Source organism: Pinus tabuliformis, chromosome 5_2, assembly GCF_031772625.1.
Source record: "Pinus tabuliformis cultivar Carrire ecotype Pingquan chromosome 5_2, CPIR1, whole genome shotgun sequence".
Lineage (NCBI taxonomy): Eukaryota > Viridiplantae > Streptophyta > Pinopsida > Pinales > Pinaceae > Pinus > Pinus tabuliformis.
Window position 1 is genome coordinate 625,960,487 of NC_142306.1, and position 15,443 is coordinate 625,975,929.

At 33.9% G+C, this 15,443-nt stretch overlaps 1 pseudogene; it reads left to right on the plus strand.

Annotated features, from left to right (window-relative positions):
- Positions 1–1,520: 1,520 nt before the first annotated feature.
- LOC149160595 (uncharacterized) overlaps positions 1,521–15,443 on the plus strand; it is a 56,108-nt pseudogene continuing 42,185 nt past the window's right edge.

Sequence of the window (15,443 nt, forward strand, 5' to 3'; positions counted from 1 at the left end):
AAGTTAAAAAAATAAAATCTAAGAATTCTAGAGGATAATAGAGAAATAATTTAATAATATAATTAATGGATAGTAAGTTTTTAAAAGTATCTAACATTGTTATCCAAATTATTGTAGCAATCTTCCCTATGGAATTGACTAACAACGTAGTAATCTTTCTTATAAACATTCAAATATTAAAAGAAATTTTTGAATTTAACTAAAATAAATAAATTATTTAAAATTGTAAAAATGTTTACATAATATAAGATATAAAAGGCTAGGTGCTGGGCCTGGAGTATGCCCTAAAACTGCTTCTGCTTGGCTAAGAGCTCGTCTTCCTCGGACGTAAGGAAACAGGTTAACGGCCCAAGACCCAGAGGCATCTGGCAGGAGTGAAAGCCTGCTCCCTTACGGACCACCAGCGGGTTATTTCAGGTGGCGTGGTTTTCCTTGATAACAGTGATGTGCCAACTGACATTCGCGGATAGCAGCCAGAGATGGCTGTCCTCACTGTTGGTCTGACAAACTGAGTTTGATAGGTTTTTCCACCTTTTGAAAAAAAAAAAAAAAGAAAAGAAAAAAGAAAAAAGAAAAAAAAATAAAAAATAAAAAAAAAAATTAAAAGGCTAGGTGCTTTTATTAAAACATTTTTTGATACTTTTTGATGTGAAGTTACTACTTCAATTATGTACCCTTATTGAAGTGATATATTAAATATTATAAAAATGGAGTACACCCTGTCCTACCAAAAATATATATACGATTATAAAAAAATATTATATTATAGTCCATTTTCGTAGTTAGATCGACCTAATGACAACGTTGATAATAATAGAACCTAGTCGACATTTCCAGTCAAATCGAGAGAAGGGCGATCCTTCTTCACGTTTCTAGCTAAATCTAGAGAATATATGATCGTTGCTGCGGTACCAAAAAATGCACGGTAACCCTCGCAAAGTCTTCTAGACTTGTCTAATCAGGCGAGCAAAACGTTAAGGGGTGATGATCGAATTCTGAAGCGTTGGGATCGTAGCCTCTGCGAAGTTCAAGAATAAAATACGTATCGAGCCAAGGAGCCCTCTCCACTTGATGGCTCCTACATCTCACCTTCCTTTGCATTTATAAGGTCTTCGTGGCATGTGCTTTGCCTCAATTCCTTGCTCTCCCGTCTTTAAAAATTCTATGTAAGTACTGAGACACGCTATTGTTTGAAATTCGTTCACCCCCCTCCTTTTCTACTGTGCAACCGAGCTGACCTTTAAGGAATCTATGAAGTGTATGGTTGGTACTGAGCCACGCTGTTTTTTGAGATTCATTAACCCCCGCTCCTTTCCTACTGTTAAGCTAGCAACCTAGCTAACCTTAAATATAAGGTTTTCTCTTCATTTTTTGCGTAGTTTTACCAGGTGCCGAAGCTTTTGATTCCCATATTGTACTTGGTCAGTTGCTCAGTATTTATCAGCTTTGAATCAATTATATAAGCGAAGGCCACAGTCACTGACTTTCACTTGGATATTAATAATTTTATCATAATATCAATGGAGATGGAAGAGATAACAGTTGTGTTGGGCCAGGCATTAGAGCTGCATGAGAAAATTGAGGACGCCATAGAGAGGGTGTTACAGTGTGACTCTGAAATCAACGGCGAAAACATAGCACCTTTTTCGGAGGGTGATAAAAGAGGATGTGTGAATGGAGGTAAGTTCTCGCAGTCTGAAGTAGGCGTCGATAGATCTATGGAAGCGAGGAGGCTCTCTTCTATTCGAGATGCTTTGGAGGTTATTGAAGATCAACTCGATTGCTTGCAGGTTTGGATATAAAAATGTGAAATGATTATGAATGAGATGCACAATAGAGGTTATTGTAGCAGATTACTCTTCACGTTGAATCTGCTTTCCCATTTCTCTTTCCATCTCGCTCCCAATTCCATTCTTAATGTCATCTAGGTTAGGTTTGTGAAATGGTTGAAATATCTCAAAGTTTATTGTTAGTTTTTTTAATTTTTATCTTTATATTTCTATTTTTATAGTAATTTTTTTTTCAACTATAGAAATTAGTTGACTTTTCTATCTTTATAGTATATTTTTTTTCAACTGTAGAAATTATGTTTTGAGTAATTTTCAGACATACATAGTCTTGCTCAAGATTGAAACACAAACCTTGGGGAACCAAACCTCCCCACTTATCAGTTGAACCACATCCTGGGGACTTATCTCCATAATACATTATACACTACATTAACATATTACTGCATGATATATATAATATATCTTTTGACTGCATCTTTGAGACTTATCAATATAGTATAGTTTACACTACATTACCATATTACTACTATATATATATATATCATGAAAATCCAATTTCTAGTTTCTCTGGACATTGATCACAAATATAGCTTTTTTTTTTCAAATATGATCTTGATGTTGACTCACTTGGTGCTCTCTTCCCAAGACTACAAAATGTTTATTATTATTTTCTTGAGTGCTTCTTACATTGATATGGATTCAATTTAATCTACATTTATTAACTAAAAAACCTTTATGGATACTTAAAAAAAATCTTTGATTATCTATATATATATATATATATATATATATATATATATATATATATATATATATATCTCATAGTTTTAAAAATCAGAATAGGTGCAGGACATGTGCACCTAATCAGGGTTCAAATTTGAACAGTTAAATTGGGACTAGTTAGATCTCAATGAACATGTTTTAAAAAAACACATGAAATAATATTTTTTATTGGAAAAGACTGTTTTTAAGATTTAAAACCGTGATTCCAAACAAATAGACACAAAAATATGCAAAGTTTGCTCATATATATACCATGTAAAGGTGAATATATCAAAATAGAACCAAGTGCAATACATATCAACAACAAAATATATAATCAATCAAGCTCTAAATGACCTCTAGAGTCAAAAAATAGAGTCAAAAAACAAAACCTACAAGCTCTGGGGCCACTACATATATAATATTAGTGACCAACATTATCACTTGAAGGTTGAAAATTCTCATCATGATCAAACTCAGTTAGTTGAGTCTCAACTCCCAAACTTTGCATTTATCTGAGTCACTAACTTCTCCCAAACTTTGCAACTGCTTGAGCCACAAACTTCTATGTTGGTGGTTCAGTGACTTGAGTCTCAAACTTCTTAAAGTATTCTGCCCTAATAGGTCATATTACTTCATTTAGTGCTCCACATGGCTTTCTCACTTGAGTCTCAAACTTGTGAAAGTATTATGCCCTAATAGGCCCTATTACTTCATTTAGTGCTCCACATGGCTTTACAATGCCTCCTATCCCAGCCAAGTGTTGCTTGAACCTGTTAATACCCCATCCTTCAATAGATTTTTGGCAATATTTGCATATCATTTTTTCATCAGTGATATCACAATGAACCCTGAACCCTTGCAGTATCCTCTGATTTTGGAGGCATGACAGCTACTATTTAGCTCAAACTCTCTACTGTTCAGCTTCTTAGTAAGTAGGAGAACCAAATAGAACCAAACTATTTTTTCTCTCCCTCCACTCCCTTCCCATTCTCAATCTCATTCCTAATGTCATCCAGGCTAGATTTATCAAATTTCTAAATTGTTCCAAAATTTACGGTTAATCTTTCTATCTCTAGTACATTATCATATTACTACATGATATATTCTGAAAATCTAATTTCCACTTTCTTATAACATGAATTATAAATATAATTTTTTTTCAAATATGATCTTGATGTTTACTCATTCCTTGATCTCTTCCCATTACTACAAAATATTTATTATTATTTTTATAAAACTCTTTATATTGTTATAAATTCACTTTAATCTACATTTATTAACTATTAAAAAAACCTGAAATATTTAAAAGTTATATATATATATATATATATATATATATATATATATATATATATATCCAAGTTCATTCATACATTTATTAACTATTAAAAAAACCTGAAATATTTAAAAATTTCTTAAAAATATATATATATATATGTGGAATACATTTAGATTTTCCTTCCAATGCCATAAACAGTTATTATAGAGTTCACAGAGGAGTTATGGTTCTTCTATGACCATACCATGTTGCATAATCAGGCTGGAAAAGTTGTACCCAAGGTGATTCATATTTGTTTGTGGAGTACATTTAGATTTTCTTTCCAATGCCATAAACAGTTATTATAGAGTTCACAAAGGAGTTATGGTTTTTCTATGACCATACCATGTTCCATAATTAGACTGGAAAAGTTGTATCCAAGGTGATCAGTCTGGTTAAATTTATCTGGTCACCATATGCAGCTCCAAATGCAGAGTAGTGGAATTTTTTTAATATAGATGGTTATTTTTATTTAAAATTTCAAAATTAGATACTTTTCGATTTGAATATATATATATATATATATATATATATATATATATAATATGATTTACTTATAAATATCAGTTAATCAAATTCGTTTTTATTTATTTGTAAAGTACATTTAGCTTCTTCTTTCAGTGCCATAAACAGTTATTATAGAGTTCACAGAAGAGGTATGGTTTTTCTATGACCATACCATGTTTCATAATCAGGCTGGAAAAGCTGCACCCAAGGTGATCAGTCTGGTTAAATTTATCTGGTCACCAAATGCAGCTCCAAATTCAGAGTAGTGGACATTTTTATTTAAAATTTTAGAATCAGATAGTAGATTTTGAAGATATTTTAGAAGATATTTTAGAATCATATCGAAGAGGGATAGTTATTTTTATTGAGAATTTTAGAATTAGAACGCAGATATTTGATATTTGAGAAAATTTTAGAATCAGATAAATAAAGATTTGAGAGTATTTTAGAATCAGAGCCAGGTCTGACCTAAATCATGTTCTTAGAATTGTAAAACATTTCCAAAATTCACAATCAAGTTAAGTTGAGGGAGTATGGACTCATTTACACCGAGCGTGGTGCTTTGTTGATTTTTAAATCTTACTTATGGGCAATGGTTCCATGTATCGCAGCGGATTGGGAAGTTGCATGGACTCTGCAGGTTTTCTTGTTAATTTGTTAAATTCCGGGGACATAAGTTTCTCCAAGATTTTAGCAAATGGGACACGAGGGGTTTGGAACTGTGATTTAATAGATTGTGTTTTACAGGGATATGTTTCTCGTTATTTTTTCCTTTCCTGTGATCTGGTTTGACGGGGGATGTTGTGATATCAGTCCACTTTCTCAGCTTCTCCTTCATTCAGGAAGGCATGTGGCTCGGATGTAAAGCAGTCCATTGGCTTGGAGAATAACCTGGTTGAATCCTCTGCCTCCTCTGCCTGTTCATTTTTTTCAACAGATAAAACATTAAGCAAGTAATTGGAATAACAAAACCGATGAGATTCCTACTAGCCTGTTCAATCTTTTCAGCACATAAGACATGGAATAACAACAATGATGAGGTTGGGTGTTCATGTTGAATCCATATCAATGTTTAAGAGGTAGTTTCCCCTCTCTGTCAGTTGTAGTATCATACCATAACATAGATCGATGAAATATGTGCTAAAACAAGTTGGGGAACACAGCAACCTCTTATTGCCTGGTTTCTAATTCCTGTTTTACTGCGCCTTGGCATAATTTCGTTGCAGATTCAGAAATATTCTGGAAATTTGAGAGAGATGTAAGTGAAGTTAGCTTTGTTGAAACAATTGAATTGGCTCATATCAGCTTATGTACACTAAATTTATGATTTTTCCTACGAAAGGTTTGCAACATGCATCTTTGTCTGAAGCATCCAAACTATTTAAATTTCAGAAATTTTCCTACAAAAGGTTTGCATCATGAATCTTTCCCTGTGTAACATGCATGTTTGTCTGAAGCATCGAAACTATTTATAATAAGCAGTTATTGCAAATTCATGAATGAGTGAAAATGTGAGGACGCAGATATATAGTGGGTTACAAATAAGATTCAAATTGAATATTCAGTTGTTGCAAATTCAATATTCAGTGTCTGTATATAAGATGAAAACATTGAAAAGGACTTACAAATAAGTCAGAAACGGGACTAAGATTAAGGAGTGCTCACATATAAATTTATGAATTAACAGTTCATGTGGATTGCTTGATTATGCAAATAATAGATATTGTTTCTTTGTAGATTTTGCTGCAGCAGCAGCAAGCTGACAGGGAGGCAGCATTGTCTGATCTTGAGGAATGTAAGAGAATTTTCGTGGAGCGGTTGAGGCGGCATCAGGGAAGAGAACGGGACGTTGTTCTGGAGGCACTTGCATTCGCAGGGGAGGCAGTTGTTGAAAATGATAACTCGCATCAACCATCTCACCCCATGCTCTTACCAGAATGTGTTTCATTCGCTAGGTCAGATGAGGAGCACGCCAAAAAATATGAAGATCCCAACCTTTTGTTGAAGAATGATGCCATGAAGTTGCAGGGATGGAGAACAGAGACTGAAGATGGAATGGATTCTGGTTTGGAAAACTCCCAAACATGCAAGGGATTAGTTCCTGATGAATACATAGAAAATGAACAGACAGACTGCATGGGAAATTTTTTCAAAGTTTTATGCCACAGCATACAAAGGCTTCAAAAGTCAATAGGTCATGCTGTTTCTTTGGCAGCAAAAACTGCTCTTGTAGTCACCAGTGTTGTCACCGTCGTGGTTTCGACTACTTCGGTAAAGAACAAGCTAAGCAGAAAAGGTATTCGTAAAGTGCATTCTGCTCCTTCAGCTAGTGCTCTTTCCTCTCCATCAACTGGTCAGAACCTTAACTAGTCAGAACAGTGATAACCTGCTAATGTTACATGATAGTTTGAAGAGCTGGCTGATAATAATAACAACAATAATACAGATGTCATGTCGAATAAATATAATTTATTTCTTTCTTTACAAGATGAAAGGTTTACGATGTTCTCCTTTGTCTGGGATGTCATGTCGAATAAATATAATTTATTTCTTTCTTTACAAGATGAAAGGTTTACGATGTTCTCCTTTGTCTTCCAGAGATATGTAATGTTCTCCTGGTATTCGATGATTCGCTACCAATTATAATATTTTATAATTTGCTACCAATTATGTTTTTATAAAATCCATTATTTAAATGTTAATCAATTATACTACAAAAATTTGAGAGGGTTTTATAATAACCTCCCAAAGTTTCAAATCTCATAGTAACTTGACGTTTCATTGGGAAGGGCTTTCTTAACTTTTTTTTGCTTTTGTAGTGATTATACTCTTCCTTCATTCTTTGTGTAGAAAGAAAAACTCAAAAAAAAAATTCCTCGTTTAAAGGTCAATTGTAATTCAATGCCTTCAAAAAAGAAGTAGTGCACTTGTGGTTTTAGCTGAATTTCATGCTCCCTCACTTTTCAAAGGATGTTGACTAATAGAGTAAGCTCAAGTTGCTAACTGTATTCCTATGATTTATCTTTGCAATATACCCTCTATGACTAGTGACAGATTCCTCCAATGTTTACAAATATGTGAGAATTTCAAGTAAAAAGTACTATATATGGGACATTACCAATGGACACGGGTAGTCTTATAAGGTGTGATCGTGAAGGCGTAATTATGCTTTCCAAGAATTGACAATGCTTTCATGGATTGAGCTAATGAACAATGTGTCAATAGTCTAAGTCTTTTTAATGTCACTACTACACCAAGGGCACTTTTAAGACAATTTTTTGAAGATATTTATTATTTTTTTTTTTTCTTAAAAAATCACTTTTTATTTTAATTATTTTACATTAAAATTTAATATTCATTGAATTGTCTTAAATATAAACTTTAAGACAAAAAATTCGAAGACGAAAATATTTTAAGACAAAATTTTATATTTAAGACAAAAATAGTTTAATACAAAAATATTTTAAGATAAAATTTTATATCTAAGACGAAAATATTTTGAGACAAAACTTTATATTTAAGGCAAAAGTAGTTTGAGACAAACATTTAAAGGCAAAACTTTATATTTAAGACAAAAACAATTTAAGACAAATTATTTTAAGACAAAATTATGTTAAAACAAAACTTTATATTTAAAACAAAAACACTTTGAAACAAAAATATTTTAAGACAAAACTTTATATTTAAGATAATGGCCATTTTAGATGAAACCTATTTAATACAATTAACAATTAATACACAACATATCACTTTACGGCAATATTATCTAACAACTGCAAAATTGACTTTGACACTATGCCCTAAGTCCGCCAGCTTGCAGGCAACTACTGTCTTGCGCCTATACCGAGGTTGTTATTTTACTTACCATTCACGTTATCTTATATAAAGACAATGATTTGTTGGGCTCTTTGTTTTGTGGGGGTAGTCAACTAAGAAGAACGCGACAACTTTTACTCACAAGATTTTTCGGACATCAATTCCTCTCCTGTCCCTTTCATATTTGATGATACGATTAGAGACAACTTGTCTATCATTGCATTCGGCACTGCTACATGGAAGGGGATTTTAAGACAATCTTTTAAGAAAAAGGAAATATTTTGTCTTTAAATTTTCAATACCAGGGGCTAGTAAAAAAAGGTAAAGGAAAAGCATTAGGGATCTGTCTACTAGCATTCACTAAGTGGTTGGTTTACCATGGTTGTGAAGTGATATTCAATAAAGGAAAAGCGTTCCTAAGACACATAGCCACGGGACAGGTGAAGCAGACCGAGGTTTGTGTGATGAACCTGTATAAGCTAGATGTGGAAGATTGTGTTGCATTAAGCACTAAGGCAGAGAAAGTGCAAATCGCGATGTCAATGAACTTTGGCATAAAATACTTTGTCATTTGCATCATGGTACCTCGAATATTATACAACAAATAACCATTGGCCTCCCTAAAAGAGAACTTAAGCAGTAGGATTTATGCAAAGGATGTACGTTGCAGAAGTACATAAAATCCACATTCCATGATCGGGACAACAAAGCACATGCAGTCCTAGAAAGGATCCACTATGATGTTTATGCACCTTTCTCGACAACCTACACTGTCAAACACAAATATTTTGTCATTTTTATTGATGACTTATCATGGAAGTGTTGGATCTTATTCATGTGGAAGAAATATGAGACACTCTCCAAGTTCATAGAATTCAAGATACTAGTTGAAAATTAAGCTAGCAAGAAGGTGAAGGCTCTGTTGTAGCGACAACAACACCCTCCAAAATTTTGGCTTGCACTTAAAATTTGGAGCCTACTATGGATATTGTGATCGATCGTTCCTTAGTCACTTATTGGTTAGTTGATGATATCAAGCTCCCCTTTTCAATCTTAAGAGTCGTTCATGCTTTTATTTTTACATAGAATGTGTCATCTTTGGGCATGTTGGTTATCACTTGTCATGCAAAGGGAGGTTTGCTTTGATTCAAGGGGAAATATTTATGAGAATGGGTTGTCCTCACCACATAGGCATGTTTCACACTCATTTCACACACTCTTCCACAAGTGTTTTCTTTATCCTCCCAAAGTCTATCATCGGAGCCGAACTTGTCATAAGATGCCACAAAGGTTGTTGTATTAACTGAAGTATGTGTTATATGTTCTAGATGGTCTATGTTGTATCGCTAAGTTTTCAAGTGTGTGATCGTAGTCAAGTTTTATCATTATTCACATCAGTTCCATTGATCCCACACTTAGCCAAATTTCAGAGTTTCCTTATCAACCTAGCCTCATCCAACTTTCCTGAGCTGCGCACTTCACATATTTAACCCTAAAGATTTTCCCTTGCCTATTTGAAGTGTGCAATGCGCAGAAATCCAAACCTCCCTTAGCATTCAAAATTGTGCAGTGGTTTCCTCCAATGTCCTTCCCTCAGCGAGAACCCAATGTCACAAGAAACTGTGCAGTTTTGTCCCTTGACTATCGAGTCTACCTTGCATCTTGAAATTGCGTAGATGTGTCCTCCTAGGGCCTCATCCCATAGAAGTGCCTTTCATCCAACTAAAACTATGTAAATGTGTCCTCCGAGGGCCTCATCCCGCAATAGTCACTGCTCACTGAAACTACACAATTATGTCTCTCAGGGGCCACAAAGAAAGATGACATGATAGATGACTCTTAAGGAGCTGAGGAGAAAAATAAGAAGACCAAGGAACCTAAGGTATGATAGAATATTGGGACCGCATGAAGACTCCATCTGATACATAACTATTTGGAGGCTAGGTATGGAAAACAAAGCACATCTTTTGAAATACACCTCTTACTGTAGTTTAAAAGTTTGCTTATCATTGTCGTATCATTCTGTCTTCAATGACATGCATGGTTGAAAGAACTGAAAGTCATTCCATGTGTTTCCTTTACGTGTCTTGCTCCCTTTTGCTTGTTTATTACATAGCTTAGAAGATGAAGAGCAATACCACTTGTTTATTTAAGCTACAGAGGTTGTAACCAACATGATCTTATGACTAACTAGGCACGATGCAAGGCATACTAAGTGGGATGAAAGATGTTTGATGATATGTATATAGTCAGTACACTCCTTTGCATTAATCCTTGCTTTGTATCTTTCATGTACCCTCACTGCTTGTGAGATTTGGCTACCTGCTACTAGTAGTCTCTTAGCTCTTTCCCGACAAAGCAGGGGAAGGAATTTTCTTCAACCTGATTTCTTCAAGGTTCTTCATAGAAAGTATAGAGCTAAGAGAAGGAGATGTGGAATATCACTATCAAACTCTTGAAAATACTTTGCATGTTTGAATCTATCCAAACGATTAAGCTGCCACTCAACAACATTGTCAATCTTGGAAGACTCAAGAAAGATCACATCTCTAGATATTATAAACTTCTTATTCACTTCATCATAGAGATGGTATTCTTTGGAGGTATGAGTACCCAAAGAAGATACATTTGTGACTCCTTACACAAAGTTTTTTTTATCTCCTCCTTAGGTATGAATGCATAACACGAGGAACCAAAAACCCTTAGATGCCTTATCGAAGGAATGTGGCCATACCACATTTCATAGGGAGTCTTGTTTAGCAAGAGATGGACACCTATTCTTTATATACACAACACATAGAACCACATTAGCCCAAAACCTTATGAACTTAACATGTGAACTACGCCAAGTTCATAGTGAAAGTAATACATTCGAGTGAACTATGTGTAAAAAAATGCAGCAAGAAATTCTCAATTTGATTTTTCCTTGATTAAATTGAAAAAATTTAAATTTCCACATCAACAGACAACTTGGATGATGTTAACTTGTGTGACATGGCTTGTGTCACCTAGTTTACTCAATAAATTCAAGTTGAAGGAGTTAGAGTTTAGTTTTTCATATGCGATTGCTAATTTGTAGCAATAAAGGTCGATTATCTCAGGTTGTTGTCAATTAAACTAGTTCGAACTCTTGGAGGAACTAGTGGAAGGTCATTTAAGTAGTGGGACTTCAATAAAACTCAGTGATCATCAAGTTAAATAATAAATCAGCCCAAAATAGTTGGGGCATGCAGAGAAGTCGATTTCCCTAAGATTGGTGGAGATTCCAAGGCAGTTTTAATTTCTTATAGCTCACACATTTGCAAGAACTTACTATAACCATAGTGGAGGAGCTAGCTTGAGTAGGAACTTCTTGTGCAATTGGAGAGGGAATGATTATTGGTAGCATTAATAGCCTACCAACAATTTGTTTTGCACCACACTTCAATGTTTTGGGCAGGGTTTTTGAGGGTGGATAATTTTTTCTAATGCTTTTTGGTCATGCACATCCTCATTAAGTATCTTGGGAGGTCTATAATAGTTCCTTGCATGCATGTCCTCACTAAATATGTTTTAGGATGTCTGTACTAGTTCCTTACAAATTTATATTTGTCAAGGCTTAACTACTTATGATCTTAGGTTCTCACAACAGTCCAACAGTTTATGGCACTCTCCAAATCACCATTCTGAAAGGATCCAACAAAACGACTTGAGAGGAAGACGAGAAGGGCACACTCCTATTGAAACTAGCCTAGAACTAGTGGAATTTGTTGGTCCCAATGGTTTTAGAGTTGTACTAGCCTAGTTTGGTGGTTCAGATTGTCTAAGGCTAGTCTTGTATTGAACCGACCTTAAAACACCAAAGTGACTAGTTCTGTACTAAATTGACCAATTCTGAAGAATGTAGCACAACATAGCGAATGACCACCAAATATTAATTTTTTAATAAAAAATAATTAAAAGGAAAAAGAATATCTTAACCCAAGGGCCCTACAAAACCTAACCCTAGTAATTAATGGTAATATTTAATTTTTAAAGTTAAAATAAATGTTGACATTCTCCTTATCTTTCCTTTTTGAAAAGGAAATATAAGGATAATATCAACTTTTACTTAAATTTTTAATATTAACATTAATTGTTTAGGGTTGTTTTAGAGTGGTTCCAACATCATTCAATTTTGAGAAAGTCAAATTTTAGATCCCATTCAAAACTTAGTGGTGATTGTTTGAACCGCTTCTTTGTAATGAGTCCTAGACTTTGACTTCCAATTTTCATGTGAATTTATTGCATAATCATATTCCTCATGAGACTTTGCAGCAGAAGTTGATATTTAATCCATTGCAAGCACTTGACCTAGGTTAGGGAACCATCAGCTACCCCTCACAAGTTGCTCCTCAACGTAAAAATTTTCTTTGGAAGCAGACATTCATTTTATCCATTAGATCACTTTTTCCACTATGACAATCCAACAACACACGTGCCAGCATATGCTTGACAATCCATCTCATCTTCACTATGTACCTTATAAACACTTAAATCTTGTGTCTCCAATATAAAAGAGGAAGAACCAGAAAGGGCCTTCTTGGCCCTCTTCTCAACCCACAATATGTTTAGCTTCTCTCTTGTACTTACACTCTAGTCTTCTCGCAGCTTCAGAATGACGAATCTTAAACACGGTCTCATGATGTGCATTTAGAGAGGCATAATTCACCCTTGCTTTGCATAAAATTAGCCCCCTAGCATTCCCTTTACCTTTACATGCAAGCATATATTTTCCTTGTGGAGGATTGTTAAGCTTCCCATCCCTATTTCACCTCCCTCTCCTACCGTCATGAACTTGATAAGCTGAATTTAACCAATCTCACTGTATCTGAGATAAACAACCCATCCAATTGGGTAGATTGAGTTGAGACCCTTTTAGAAACTAAATCCATCCCTCCACAATGATATGTCCCTCTCCAACAACATCATCCTATTTTCTTCGAGATCTATCATTCCCATCATCACCATAAATTTCCCAGTCCTTCACTTACATCTTTGGTAACATCATCATTCAAATCACTTATACTTTATTGTATTGTTTCTTGTGTTATGATATCCTTTAATGGAAATATCTCCCTCATAGGCATGAGTAACCAATTCCAAGTTCTTATTGAACTCTTGTGTTAAGATACTTAATTTTCATTTTTACCTATTCGGTTTCAAATCTAGTGTGGATGGTTTACTGGTTGACTACTAGCATTCACCAAGCGGTTATTGATGATCATAGTTAGTTTAGAGTGAACGTTGGACTCTGCCTTGAAAACCAAGCCCCAAGAATATGCAATTATCATGGAACATTTCAGAGCTCATACTTTTCTACAAAGGAATACACTATTTTCATTGATCAAGAAAATTTAAATGAGAAAGAACCAAGTGGTTATGCTTTTCCACATTTTCACCTACATTTCCTATCTATCGTTTTCTTATTGAATGGGAAAGTAGGGTTTTTGGGGTTTTCAAATTAAAGTTCTATGTTGGAGCTGTTCATCTCGCATTTTGGTTTCCTTCTAGAATCTTGTTTGGTATGTGCAAAATGAGAATTGGTGCAATTTTTAAAGATGTGAAAATTCTATATTGATTTAAGACATGCAATGTTCAATATCTACATGATACCTTTTCTTGACGTTCCATTCATAAATTTGAATTTGTAACAAGTATAAATTTTACTAATTAATTATTATATTGATTATTACAAAATTTAAGGCAAAGGAAGAATACTATATAATGTAGGTTTATGTGAATGGAAAATGTTAAGACAAAGGAATAATTATATAATGATAGGTGGACCATAGGGTTTGGGTTCATTACCATCAATTTATTCTATATAAGGAGGGAGAAGAAGGAGAACATGGCATCACTTTTGCTTGTGTAATTGAGGACAAGGCTAAGAAGAGACAACATAGTAATGGATTGATGGCTCATGCGTGACTTGTTTTTGCAATATCTCGAGCAATAAGGTCTATGGCTAGGTGAAGAGAAAAAATTAAAATATTTTTTGAAATAATCAATCTTGAGTGAATAGAATGTCATATCTACATAGACCTCTGCGAGAGTACTCTATTCTAGGTGAGGATAGAGTACATCATTTCCTTATTGGAAGTAATGAAACTTTTATCATGGTATAATTTAGTTATAAATATTTAAAATACTAGATGTTTACAATCAATTTTAAAAAGGGTTATGGGCTTCTTAATATTTTGGTTGGAATTTTAAATATTGAGATATAGATTTGTAACAAGAATATAATGACCTCAATTCCTTGTGAATGCTATAACTATCTACTGTGTGTATTTTTTTCAAATCGAATAGAAATATGATCAACTTTGTTTTTGCTAGCGAAAAAACACAAACATATTCTATTATATAATATTTTTTGTTATTGTTAACAAAATTATTATCAACCATGGTTTACTTAGAAAATAACATATATTAAACTATATAATGAATTATTAAACTGATAGCTATTTAATATGCGTTGACTTTTAGTGATGTTTCTATGGATCATCTTATGATGTTGTGGATTATTTAGAAGTAATGTCACTAGTAAGTCAAGTTTTCATGTCTCCTCATGTTTATACAAAATAAAGTAGAGAATGGATGGGAATATTTAATTCATGACACTAAAAACGGGATCACAAATTATCTTAAGTTTACACACAATATATTGACAACGTATCCATGTGAGAAGTACTAGAGTAGAGGGATTGCATCAACCAACACTTTTCAATATATGAAAATATTAGGCTTCAAGAGTTCATGTGTTGTAGTGATGGATGCATTAAAGAGGGACAATCAAATTAACTCAAACTACTAGAATGGGATATTGATGGGTGGAGGTTAAGTTGTACCTATTATGGGAGCCTCATCTTTAGTATCTCCTTCATCTATATGTTCTCCTTAGGTGATGGAATTTTTTCACAAAACTATTTTGAGCGTTAACATTTGTTGATTACATATTCATCTTGTTTCATTAATAGAAATATATTTCTTGATAAAACAAGTAGCAAAAATCCTATTTGTTTGTTAGGATTCAAAATAAATTTTCCTTCCCCTAATATTATTTTTTAACTTGAGGAGGTGGAGGATTTTGAGGATGGAATATTATGTTCTTCTAAGTAATGTGAGAAGGTCTCGATGAATTTTAGGGCCTCAATCGAAAAACTTGGTGAAAGAGATAGTTGTTTGGTAAAATTTGTTGATATTTCTATTAGGATATCAGATGGCGC